Source organism: Anoplopoma fimbria, chromosome 16 (genome assembly GCF_027596085.1).
Source record: "Anoplopoma fimbria isolate UVic2021 breed Golden Eagle Sablefish chromosome 16, Afim_UVic_2022, whole genome shotgun sequence".
In the NCBI taxonomy this organism is placed as follows: Eukaryota; Metazoa; Chordata; class Actinopteri; order Perciformes; family Anoplopomatidae; genus Anoplopoma; species Anoplopoma fimbria.
Window position 1 is genome coordinate 1,296,943 of NC_072464.1, and position 13,195 is coordinate 1,310,137.

Genomic DNA, 13,195 nt, shown 5'->3' on the forward strand with positions numbered 1-13,195 from the left:
CTTTGTTAGACGCCTTGGCCTCACTTTTCTAATCCATGGGGAAACCCAGCACACGGTCGCAGTAAACACCTGGTTGACGTTGTGAAGCCAATCTCACTACTTGTTTAGGTTTAGGCAACAAAAGCACTTAGTTAAGTTATGTGAAACATCTTGGTTGGGCTTAAAATTAGTATGTAAACCAAGTCAAACAAAAAACGTAAAATAAGTATGAAAAAGACGTCATAAACATCACTAACGTTACTTTAAAATAACTCAACATCACTTCCGGACAAGAACTCCGGTCTCCTGTTTGAGAGTCCTGTTTTTGTTTGACCCGTCCACCTCCACTTCTTACAAGCCCATGTGAGTTTCTTTGGTCTTTATACTACGTCATCACAATCCCGGAACATTTTCTCTATCTTGTGAGTCGGTATCAGTCGCATAGGGGCGTAACGAAGGGTTGAAATACGAGAACGGGCGGAAAATAGTCAATCAAAATCTAATTTCACCCGTTTTAGGTATATTAAAAGATTTCAGTCTAACTAGAAGGAAAGTATTCTTTTTTTTGTATTACAGGTAAAAATGGATAGAATCTGTTGCTGGGCTGAAGTCACACACGTGTCCTCTGCCAGTTCGCTGGTACTGCGCTTTCCTTTTTTGCTAGGAATATCTAAAAGTTCTAAGATAACCTTTATGTAATATGCATAAAAAAAATATTTGCAAATGGAGTATAATTATGAAGGAATGAAACTCTACTCCAAGTCGCAAGCACACCCGAGTTTTTATAACCTACTGTACGTGTCTATACAAATTGCTTTTATCAATGATTTGACACACTTCCACATCATCACCATTGTAAAAGAACAATCTTTCATCTACCTTGTTTCAATTTGATGAAACTGAAAAGTCTTCTCCAGTATTTTGGAAGAATCAAACTATTCAAACTCGTTTTAAATCACGTATAGTTTGATTAGTTGGATAGATTCAATCCATCCACATAAATCGCAACAATCATCCGCCACTTCTTAGATCTGCCGGTGCCGTTACTGTAGAAAGGTGTCAGAGAGAGTGGGGTCACACCCCCGTTATGTGGGTCACATGTGATCTTCCTCATCCAGATGGGTTGCCAGGTGCAGAGCTGCCAGTTGTCTTGACAGAGCGCACACCCTACCTGCATACAAAGAACACAAACACATTCAAAACGCAGAGCGGCATTCATCAAAGATCACCACAGAATTGCTCATTTATTGGAAACTAGCTGGCCGTGAACAAAGCAGCTCGGGGCACTCAACGGTCCGAACACTTTGCACACAGTTTGGCTAAGTTTTTCTACTTAATGTTGAGTAATAGCTTTGACGCATATGTGAGTTTTGGGACCGCCATGAGGTAACGGTCTCGTAGCGCTCTGGAGTGCCCCGAGTCCATCTAATAATGTAAAACAACACTAATTTGAGCGAGCTGCTTCATCTCTGCATGTTAATCAATAAACTCATTACCTCCGGTGCTTAGTGAAGGATTCCCTGATGCCCGCTCACTGATGTAGGCGGAAAAAAAAGAAAAAAGAGAGAGGGAAGGGAGATGGAGATGAGGGGGAGAGGTGGAGAGAGAGGTTGATTATAATTACAGATTTTAGCAGCCTGTGCCTTAGCATAACCTGCTCATTACAGTGAGCGAGTGTGTGAGTGTGTGTGAGTGTGTGTTGGCCTCACACTTTCAACGCGCCCCTGTAGCCACATTGCTCCCCAGCTTCCCCTCCCGCTGAAAGCCAAGAACAGCCCCGACACAAGTGGCCCATTTTTGAATATAAACACACAAAAAAACCTGTTATTTCAATTGACCTCCGTCACATCAAGCTGTCAATGATCTCAGCTCTGTACTCTTAGCCGCTTTTCTCCTCCTCTTTCTCCGAGGCAGGGCTGCATGGTAATGAACATTTGGTTTCAGAACGGGCGAAGGGAGAGAAGGAGGGAAATGAGATGCCAGGGCATTTAGCCTAGCAGTGATTCTGGTGTAGGTGAGACAGCCAGCAGCGTTTATGGAAATGGACAGAGCTGAGGGAGCTAACTGTGGCTGCTGCTGCTGCTGCGTCCCCCCCCCAAAAGAACCTCCCAACAGTGGGGAATTAGAGACTACTCTGACAGATTTGGCACTCCTTTGTTTAAAGGCATCGGCAAACTTTCATTTTGCACCTGATTTGAGGTATCTTTTGTCATTAAATGCAGGCAATCTTCCCCCGTTTGCTCACTTCTGAAACGAGACGAGACGCGGCGCAGCATCGGTGACGACACACACTTCAGGGTTTTTCGGATCTCCTGTCGCCGATCGTCGGGCGGCTGTTGATCATTATGTTTGTCAGCGTCGTGCCACGGCGCGTCTAGCAGGCATCCCTGGCCTGCTTCTGGCTTGTGATTATGAGATGAGAGGTGTTTGTGATTGACTGAGCTCATCCGCCGTCACTGTACACATCCATTAGCATAAGCCGTCGCCGCTCATCCGCGAGGCCGCCGAGGCACGTCGTGCAGAAGATTGAAACCGATAATTATGAATAAAATAACCCTCCTCGTCGCACATTCCATCAGAACTCGTGTCATTTATACCGGAGCTGACTTGAGCTCCAGTGTCCAGCTTCATTTTCACGACGGTGCACGTCAAAATGAGTCGGTTGGACGTGTGCCTTCACTCTGAATGTTTTCCACAGGACAGGTAGTGTCATTGAAGTGCTGTTGGCAGAGGCAGTCTGCTGCGAGATTAGCTGATTGGAAAATCTAACGTCACAACCGGTTTTACCTGTAATAATAAATGTTTTGTGTGAGGGGGATAGAGAGTCGCTCATTTTAAAGCTCTTTGCTCTTTGTTTACCACTGTCAGCGGGTGAATAAAAGGCAAGGTAAATGGAGGTAATGGAATCTATATCTGCACATCAACTCACTTTGAGCTTTAAATGGTGCTCGGTAGTCTCATTCCGAAAACCCATTAATATTCTGTTTAATGCGGCTAAATGCTGCTAACTGTTTTTAACACTGGGAGACAGTCTCTGGGCCGTCTCTGTTTGTGCTGCCAGCGCATCCACAACATCAGGTCGATGGATAGGGAGGCCATAAGTGACTGTGACAGCCAGTTTACAGTCAGTTTAGACGCCTCTACTTTTCCCATAAAGCTAAGCAGCAGGATCCTAATTCACTACACTGCACTGTCCTGTTTATTTCGGGCAAGACGAATGAATTATGGTCTTTTACACCCAAAAAATACAATCAGCCAATGAAATAGGATGAATTGATATAGATTTAACTACCATTAATATATATAAAATACCGACAGCTGTACAAAACCTTGCTTTTACTCTTTATGTCTGCACTTTGGATTATATGAATATGTGTCGAAACAAAACAAAATTCTCACCTGATTCTTCAGTTCCCCTTCAGACCTTACTATCCTGAGCCTTTTTAGCCACTTTCAGCCCATTGTTTTGGTTTAATAAGTCTCATTGCTCCAATCAAAACCATTTCCAGCATAATCAGGCAGCAGTTTTCAATAAAAAAGACAACTTTTAACTTCATTTTTATCGTCACATACACGTAGTTTAACCTCTTTGCTTAACCCATCCTAAGCATTCAAGAGTAGTAGGCCACTGTTAAGCGCCCAGGGTTTAGTGTCTCACTCAAGGACACTGCCACATGCAGACAGGAAGAACAAGAGATCCAACTGCCCAACCTTGTGATTAAATGAGGAGCCACTCTACCCACTGAGTCACAGACGCCCCGAAAGCTCTGATAAACCTTCTGCGTCTTACATGACATCCACTATCTGGTGAACACAGTGAAGCATTAAGCAGCTAGGAGCCAAACATTTTTCACTGGAGTTGGTAGAGAACAAAACAAATCTCAAAGGTGAGTGACTAATGGATGAAAAATGTATCAGGCGGTCAGAAACACAACTCCAAATGGGGCGGCCTGGTCTTTTAAAAATAACCCATACAGCGAAACTGCATTGCCAATTAAGTTTTGAGGGAGCGTATTTCCTCCTGCATTAAGTTTATATTTGACTTATCACAAATGCATTTAATCAAAGTAAGTCTAAGTCCATGTAGTCACTTTTTGGTTAAAATACGCTGGTTAAGGTTAGGGAAGGATTGTGGTTATGGCAAAAAAATGATGGTTAAGGAGTGATTAGGTTTAAGCCACTAAAACACTTGTGGTTCGATTAATATAAACGCAATCATTAATTGCAGGTCTATGACGGGACACAAACTCCGGCCCATCCATCACATTGATATTCAGACTTTTATACGACACACTTCTTTCTGTGTCAGCACTGAACGGTGTTGGATGTAAATGGTGCAATATAAAACAGTATGGTTTCTGATTCATGAAGAGATTTCTGTATTTTTTACACGCTTCACTGAAATGTCCGTTGAATGTTTCCAGAAAGCAACCATGGAGAGAATGCTGAGCAGTTTCGACGCAATTGCATGTTTTTTAATTTTTTTCAAAAGTTGTAATTTGCGGCCTTGGCCACAAAATCAAGCACTTTGAACTAAAAAGATCGGATGTAATTTCCTGGCAAATTAGTCCTACTTAAAGGAGCAATGTGTTGTATTTAATGGCCTCTAGCATTGATGTTGTTGACTGCATCAACTAAATATCTGAGTCACGCCTCCCTTTCGAAGCGGGTCGGAGAACAACGGTGGCCTTTACATAGCATAAAAAACGGGAAAGGCTTTCTCTAGAGCCAGTGTTTGGTTTGTCCATTATGGGCTACTGTAGAATCATGGCGGTGCAAAATGGTGGACTTCCTGAAGTGGACCGGCTCCCTATGTGGATATAAACGGCTCATTCTAGGCTAATGAAAATGCAACAATTGTTAGTTTCAGTTGATTATACACAGATTAAAGCATAGTTATGAAGTTATTATGTTCCATTTCTGTAAATAAATTCCTCTAAACACTACACACTGCTTTGTAAGATAATCAAGAACTATAGACATCTTTGTACAACAGATGACATTAGCCTACTGTTCACAGTAACTCCACCAGTGTCCATTCCATCACAGTCCAGTTTCATCCTCACTTCCTATTATGACCATAAAGACCACCATGCATGTAAACCTCAACAGTTAAGAGATGTAGCGATGGGATGTGTTGCCGTTTATGATATTACTCAGAAAAAAAAGTTTCATTCAAGTATTGAAAAAAGAAAGAAGCTCTGTCCTTGCCCGTGATTTGTTCCAGTTCCAGGCTGGGCCCAGTTCAGTGGTTTCTGGGCAGAGGGAAGCTGGCACTGTGGGGACATCTGGACACAAGAGGGGAGCGTCCCGCACAGGCAAACTACGGGGACAGCCGTGCCAGAGAGAGAGAGAGAGGCCCCCAGATCTGACGCCAGTGTTATGTTAATGTGATTTGTTAATTCAGTGGCCCGGTTTGAGGGGAAATCTGCCACCAACACCTGCCACCGCCTCCAAAGGCAAGGACGCAGATCCACCGTGACACCGGCTTCATTAAATAAACAAACCAGGTCCCCCCATAACAGCATTTGGTGGAAGGCACCATCAATTCTTATACATTTAGATCACAGCAATTGGAGGTGACACTGAGGAGCTCCATCCCGCTGTTTCGCTGAGACACGGACTGAAGCCTGCATGCAAGTCAACGCGCGTCTCTCAGCGTAGTGTCTATGAGTATTTCTCTGTCTTATTCGTCCTTTGTGTGTGCCACGTTGTTTGGGAACGAGAGCGTGTGACTGTGTATTTTCCACTCTGTCTCTCAGCCTTTCCTCCAGAAAAAAAAGATGGCGACTGATGTATTTTTCAGGCATAGTTCCTACAATCAAAGAGGCTCTTGTGGCCCTTTCTGATGCGTCATTTAAATTTTATAAAGCGTGGAGCCGGAGGAGAGTTGGAGCGAGAGCAACGGCAGCTCTGGAAAGCCTAATGTCTGTTTGCCTTTAACTCTGACAGGCTGTCTTCGCTCCTGTCTATCTTACTTCCCCTCCACTTACACCCTCCTGTGTGGATCAAGGCCGGTCAAGGAGCATCTTACCACGGGGGCCCGATGTCAGACAGAAAGTGCGGACGTGTGTGGATGTCTGAGCTCGACCAGCTCTCTGGGGGGAAAAAAAGAAAAGGGGGAGGCGAGATGTGGGGAGATATCACGACACAGAACCTGGCCACAACCGCACAAACCCAATCTTGGATTTGAATATGGAAAGAATGTCATACTTCTTGTGAAGATCGTGTCTGCGTCGACGTGTTTACATATTTCGTCTCGGTAACGGTCTTAGACAGGGGATCCAGGCCCTCACATATTTTCCTCAGCTGCAGTTCTGGCAGCTCCTCTGCCTACTGTGTGCTTTTCTAATGATTAAATTGGCTCAATGAGCATATGCTCTCCTCCGCATCATAAACGTCAATTAGATGTGTTGTAATGTGATTTGAGTGTGTGTGTGTGTGTGTGTGTATGTGTGTGCAAGTGTGTAGAGAGGGAGTGAGAGACACTTTTTATGTGAATCTGAAAGCAACAAACGTCATGTGAGGTGGAGTTTAGACTGCTGAGCAGGTTTGTCGGCTTGCACCTGTTTGCCAACGCAACTGATTTCATTAAATTATCCAGATTTATATTACCTGGTTTGTTGACGATGTTGTCGCTGTAAACCAACAACAAATAAGTTAAAGAACTTGACGTGTGTCACAGTAGATGCTCTGTCAACTCTGCTGTAGTGGAAACATGATCACTGTTATTAACTGCAGCTTTCAATAACTTTGACATTAACCACATAAACACATGTTGTAATTTGGGGACCTTGTACATTTACTCAGTGTCACACAGGAAGTTATCTGTATTTGTTTGGATTATTAATAATCAAGTACATTTTTGGGGGGAATCCATTTACTAGAAGGATCAGAATCAGCAATTTGTTTCCATTTTCTCTCCAGATTTATCGTCAATTCTTTATCACCAGAACCATTTTCTGCTGTCCTGTCCAAGATTTCTTTAAACTTATCAATGTAGAATAAAAAAAAAAAGTTTAAGCTGTTAGATTTGTTATTATGACCAGTGAAAAGAGGATCAAAACAGACACAGAACACAGGGAGTGAGGTTTTTAATAGAATTGGATTTATCGCTAACTTTCTGGACAGTGGAAACGGGGGAATGATGTACTTGAGGTGATGATGATGATTATGATGAGGATGATGGTGGTGGAGGAGGCAGGTGGAGATGCAGTGACAAGACACAAAAAACAAGGATAAGTTCAGTATCGGAAATATCACTAGAAAGGGCCTGAGCACACCTATCTAGCACTAGAGCTCAAACAATGAGTGGATAGAGAACCAGAGTATAGAGAGGCAAAGTCCCTCCCATTCCGGTTCCACACGGAACCTTATTTTTGGAAAATGTGTCCGGAAGTCAACGGACATATTGTGTAATTCATGGCACAATTCATACGGGATGAAAATAAATAGTTGCATCTCTCCATTGACTATCGTGCATACTTTTTCCAATACCAGGTCCCATGGGCCAATGTATCCTCATGCAGCGGTTCGTATGATATCTCACGAAAAGTTACTCCTCATTTTTCATGCGTTTTCCTACGAAAAGACACTGCTTGTAACATGCATACAGTCTTAACAAAATCTACTTCCGTCTTCAAAGGAAACAACTCAGTTAGGCAACAAAACTACTTAGTTAGGTGCAGGAAAAGATTGTGATATACTCAGTTAGGTTTAGGAAAAGCTTGTTGTTCGGGTTAAAATAACTACGGAAGTGCATTTACCTTTATGGGAACACATTTCAAAATGTGGAACTGATAGATCGACCCATTAACCCCCGTAACCGGAGGGGGAGGGACTACGACTCTTTATTATATATACTGTGGAGTTGATGAGTAGATGGAAGGCAGCTGTGCAGACTGGAAAGGTGAGGTGAATGTAATCAGGAGGGAGAGTGCCAGGAAGGTAGCCACGCCTACACCACATACAAACAGAGACAGACGGAGGGAAACAGAAGACACAGAGGGACGTGCATGTGTGTGGACACGACAAAGATCCAATTTTAGGAAGAAATCCGGACAAAATGTATCCCACTTCTAACAAATCGGAGACTGCAAAGCGCCACAGCTGTGGCTGCCACCGCTTCGCCTTCCAGCTTAACCAGCTAAACCGAAAGTCGGCAGTTCGTTGCTGCACCTCCTCGTGCTCTCAGCTGCCACGTCCCCCCCGCCTGCCAGGACAACCCGGGATGTTTACTGCTAAATATTGATGGACATCTGGAGTGCCATTCATCCGCCATCAAACTTCAGCGTGCCAGTGAAGTAGGCCCGGCCCTCCCCACACACACCTCACACACACACACACACACACACACACACACACACACACACACACACACACACACACACACACACACACACACACACACACACACACGTAGAAGTAAAGTGTTTGGCATCCCTGCACATTTGAGGCCTTGGCCACAAAATCAAGCACTTTGAATTAAAAAGTTTGGATGTTTTCCCAAAGACAATGTTTTGGCAAAAAAACGGTATTGTAATTGGACAAATATGCCTTTGCTTGATAAATAAATGAATATATATATTTATATATTTTACAAAGTCTTCACAAGCACAGGAAGTAAAAACATTTTGCAGCTCCCTGCCTAATTGAACAGTCATGAGCTTCACAAATATTGTTTTGAGAACAAGCAGTCGATTTTGGGCTCCATATCTTTTGGTCCCTTCGCCCGTGCCGGCTGAAACAAAACAACGTTTCAGTCCTGTGCTATTGAAGCTGAGTTGTTTGTGTTTGTCATCTCGAGCAATGGTAGAGGAAGAAGACCCCGGCGTTTGAGGGAAGGGCAAAATCCGGGATAAACTGTCGGAAAAAAACAAGCACCTGCGGGATTGACAAGAGTTGAGAGCGGTTCTGTTTTCACCACAAGCCTCTTCGCGTCAGACAGAGATGTACTTGTGCAGGGTCAGATTGGAAACATGTGTTGTGTGAGCACCGCGGAGAGACTGATCCTCCATCTTATTAGCGGAGAACTCAGAGTACACTACACTGGGGTTTACTACACACACACACACACACACACACACACAAAAGAAGGAGATACAGGAGGAAGAAAAAAACAAGGCTCTTTTGTCTTTTCTTAATTATTCATGCCCGGGAGGGATGCTCTCTCGGCTTTGTTTTTGTCAGCTGACACGTGTTCAGGTATGATGGTGCAGACAGTGTGTGTGTGCGTGTGTGTTTATATATTTGTGTTTGTCTCTGTCTGTCTGTGCTTTTGGAATTTTCACAGAAATGCCAGTTAAATGCACCCCTCTTTGTCCGTGTCGCTAGCAGACACAATGTGTCCGTCAGGGCGACACAGCCGTGTTGGAGAAGCAGCAGCTTTTCCTCCTCGGGCCCCAATCAAAGCGAGGACTGAAGCCCAACGATGGAGCCCAGCGGTTTGAACTGATGGGCTCTTTTAAATCCACCGCAGACGACAGCAGCTCGGCGAACGACCCTGCCCCGTGCTCTAATCGCTTCAAAATGAAGTCGTGGAGGAAGAGCAGCGAGGGCGCGTGCCAGCCCGAGCTCTCCTGTTCCGCAAAGGTGCAGCGGCACTTGTTTGTGCAGAATGTCTGGCAATTAAAAATAATTGGGAAGCAGGTTTGCCCGCGAAATCTTCCAAGAGTGCCAGTTATGATCTAATGAAGCTTCATTAGGCACGCTGAAAGCCGAGAGCGCCGTATGACAACCGCAATTAGCCGGGATCATAGGCGAGAAAAAAATTAATCATTAAATAAAATACCTCGGCCAAGATTAGCTTTCCACTTAATGACCAATTCATTAGCTAATTGATTTCTTATTAGTTACAGGCAGAGACGACTGTTTGGGGTACTGGTGCCGGTAATTAAAAGCGTTTACTCCATTAGTCAATCGGCTAATTTTCCAGGAAAACAACTTTGGAGGGGAGCATAGCTGCAGGCTTTGGGCCATTTGCCTTTTTTTTGCTCCTCTTCCGGGGTATCTATTTAATATCGAGAGGGGAATCGTCTCTCACCTTAGGGGGTTGTTAACACGCACCAACACCTACTGATTAGCCATTCCTGTCATGTGACCACGTGCGTTTGGCGCCCGATTCCATAAGTGCAGAGATGGATGGATGAGGATTGGAGGGAGGGAGAGAGAGAGGGATGAGAGAGGTGATGTAATTAAAAGAAGAGGAGCACTGCGAATTTGTTACATTCTATATTAAATTAAAAAAATTCTAGTATTGCATCTGGGCTGCCTGAGCCGATATAAGGTGCTTCAAATGAATTGAGGGGGAATTAGATTAATTATTGCTCTCAGTAGGCGAGGCTGCCGTGGCCTTCTTCCCTCTGTCCGACTTGAGTGGAAGCGGACGAGGATGGATGGATGAGCAGTGACAGGCGCTCCCTGCCTACAGCGGCTCACTGAGCTATCAACTGGCAGTTAATAATGACTGTCTGTAGAGGGCATGCACCGCTAACCACTTTATGAAACCGCACATACCAAACATGTAAATCTAAAATGTAGCTGAATAACTAATAATACCAATCATTTTCACAGCTGTATCTGTTACTAACGATGGCCCCGCCAGTGGTTTCCTCATTACTGAATGGTCAGGAGACAAAATGATGATCTCATTGCTTCTTCACAAATCTCTTGAATTTTAAAGGGGAGATATTATGCTCAGTCACTTTTACAGTATTTGTACACATACAATTGGTCACTGGAGTGCTTACCAAACCCACAAACTGGGAAATGAGACGACCCAGTCAGTTTTATTTTTGTGGGCTCTCTAGATCTGATCCAACAAGCCAATCAGATTTTGCTCCCCTTCCTATGTCACATGCAGTGCTCTTTAGAAAACACCGCCTCCCCCATATGAGTATCTCCACCAATGACTTGAGAACTACCTTTGCAAAGGTGCCATATTTTCCTCGCAAGCCAATCAGAGCAGACTAGGGTTTTATTGGGAGGGGGGGTCTTAAAGAGACAGGCGCTTAAATGGAGAGTTTCAGACGGAAGGTGAATTCAGGTATATTCAGACAATCAGTATCAATGGCGGTTTAGACCGTTTAAAATTGGGGGCTAGGCGTCGGCAACATGCAATGTTAGGGGTAGCAAAATATTAAGCCAAACTACTGTATTTCATACCTCAGGAGGCTATTTGAACATTAAAGTATATGTAAACGTGTTCTAGCAGAAATCACAAATTCAAGTATGAACCCTAAAATGAGCATGATATGTTTCCTTTAACTGACATCTGCCTCTACGCTTTGCATTAACAAACACGTGACGTTTCGACTGCTATTTTTTTTTTTTTCCAATTCCTGTCTATCTCAGGCTTCCTTGTCCACCTGCATCTGACTTTAACACATTTCCTCCTCGGCCGCTCACCTTCCACGGCTCAAAAAAAAAAGTTTACCTGCTAACTCATGTCAACGCTTGTCTACACGTCCAGCAGATGTATTCGACGTGTCAAAGCTTGAGGCCCAGCGTGAGGAGTCAAAAATATTCCCTGCCACTCTCAGGGAGAACAGGTGAAAGAGCGATACCTATCACACTTCCAAATGGCACATCTAAAGACGTCAAACTGGGGTTCCTGCACAAATGTGGACTCCAGTTCGACTGTAGTCACCGGCCTCTTTGGAGGAATGATGAGCAATTTCAAAGGGATGAGATGATGGACGTGTCTGATAGGAGAGAAGGCAGTGATTTGGCCCATCAAAGCCTGCCTTCAGCCAACAGACACAGCCCCGCGGGCACACGCCGGATCAGTCATACCCACGCCGCACGTGGGTGTGCTGGTGCGTCGGGAGTGTTGTTTGGATGCACAAGTATGTGTGTGCATACAACAGGTCGTCCAGGGACTCACTTTGCTTTCCTCTGAGTCCCAGCTACAGAGTGCACCCCCGTCTGATCACACAGCTCATAAACACACCAGCCTCTTCTTCATGCACCGCCATCCTCACCCCTAATCTCTGGCATCTGTTCTCCATTCAGCCTCCGCTCTACCTCTGTGTTTTCCACGGGTAAGACCCCGTCTCTGTGTTTTCCTCACCTTTTCTTTATCCCTTCAAATCCACTTTCTCTCCCCTCCCGCCTCCCCCCGTCTGCGAAGGGGCCCTTGGTTTTTGTTAATTAAATCTAACGAAGCCATCTATCAAGGCCTCCTCTTTTCTCAACGCCACAAAATAAATCACTCTCCGTTAAAAAAAAAAGATGCTATCCCTCTTTCTCCCTTGCTCTTGTTCTCTCTGCGCTGTGAACAGAAGACAGTCGCCATTTCTCTCTTTTTTTTCCTTCTCTCTCTCTCTCTCTCTCTCTCTAGACCGGGCTTTAATTGTGTGATTGAGAAAGTGTAGCATCACTCCATGAAAGACGGTCTGCCTCTGAATGGCTGCTCTCCGGCTGACACCAGAGGGACCCCTTATAGCCCGCTGTGGTGGGACACACTGACACACACACACACACACACACACACACACACACACACACACACACACACACACACACACACACACACACACACACACACACAGAGAGCCAGCGACTTAAAACAGACACTTATTGTAAATGGGCCTCATTGGTCTCTGAAGACGTTGTTAACATGTCTGTGGGATGGTTTCCCCTGCCAAGAGGGAACTTGATCCATCTCCACATTTACTAAATTAATTTCTATTACAAGCTGTGACTGACTAACACTGCCCAAATTGGGATTTATTTGCCCCCACAATGCACAGAAGTAATCTCAAATGGGCAACGGTGAAGGATCTAACAGGGAATCAGCATCAAACAGTTTGCTCTGCTGGCAGTTGTTTTGCATGATATCTCTCTGCTGGAATAGAACAATAAAAATTAGACAATTACACAAATAGCATTTTCTTCGCATTGGTTTCGGGGTCACCGCGCCGAGTCGCCCTCCAAAGTACAATGATGCAAACCTGATGCAACACAATGCACACGAGAAGAACCAGACGCGTCTAAATAATGTATAAATGATACATCTTGTTAGCTTCGACTCGCAGGTTTTCGGTTGCCTCCTCGTGCACCAAATGATCAATGTCCTCCTATTATCCTTGCGCGCTCTCTTCAGTTCCATTCCCAACTCTCCCCGCCTCTCCCCAGGTCTTTCATGTTGCCCTCTTGGGAGCCAAACAAAACACGGTTTTCTACTGCAAATAAGCAGCTAAAACACCATGTGATC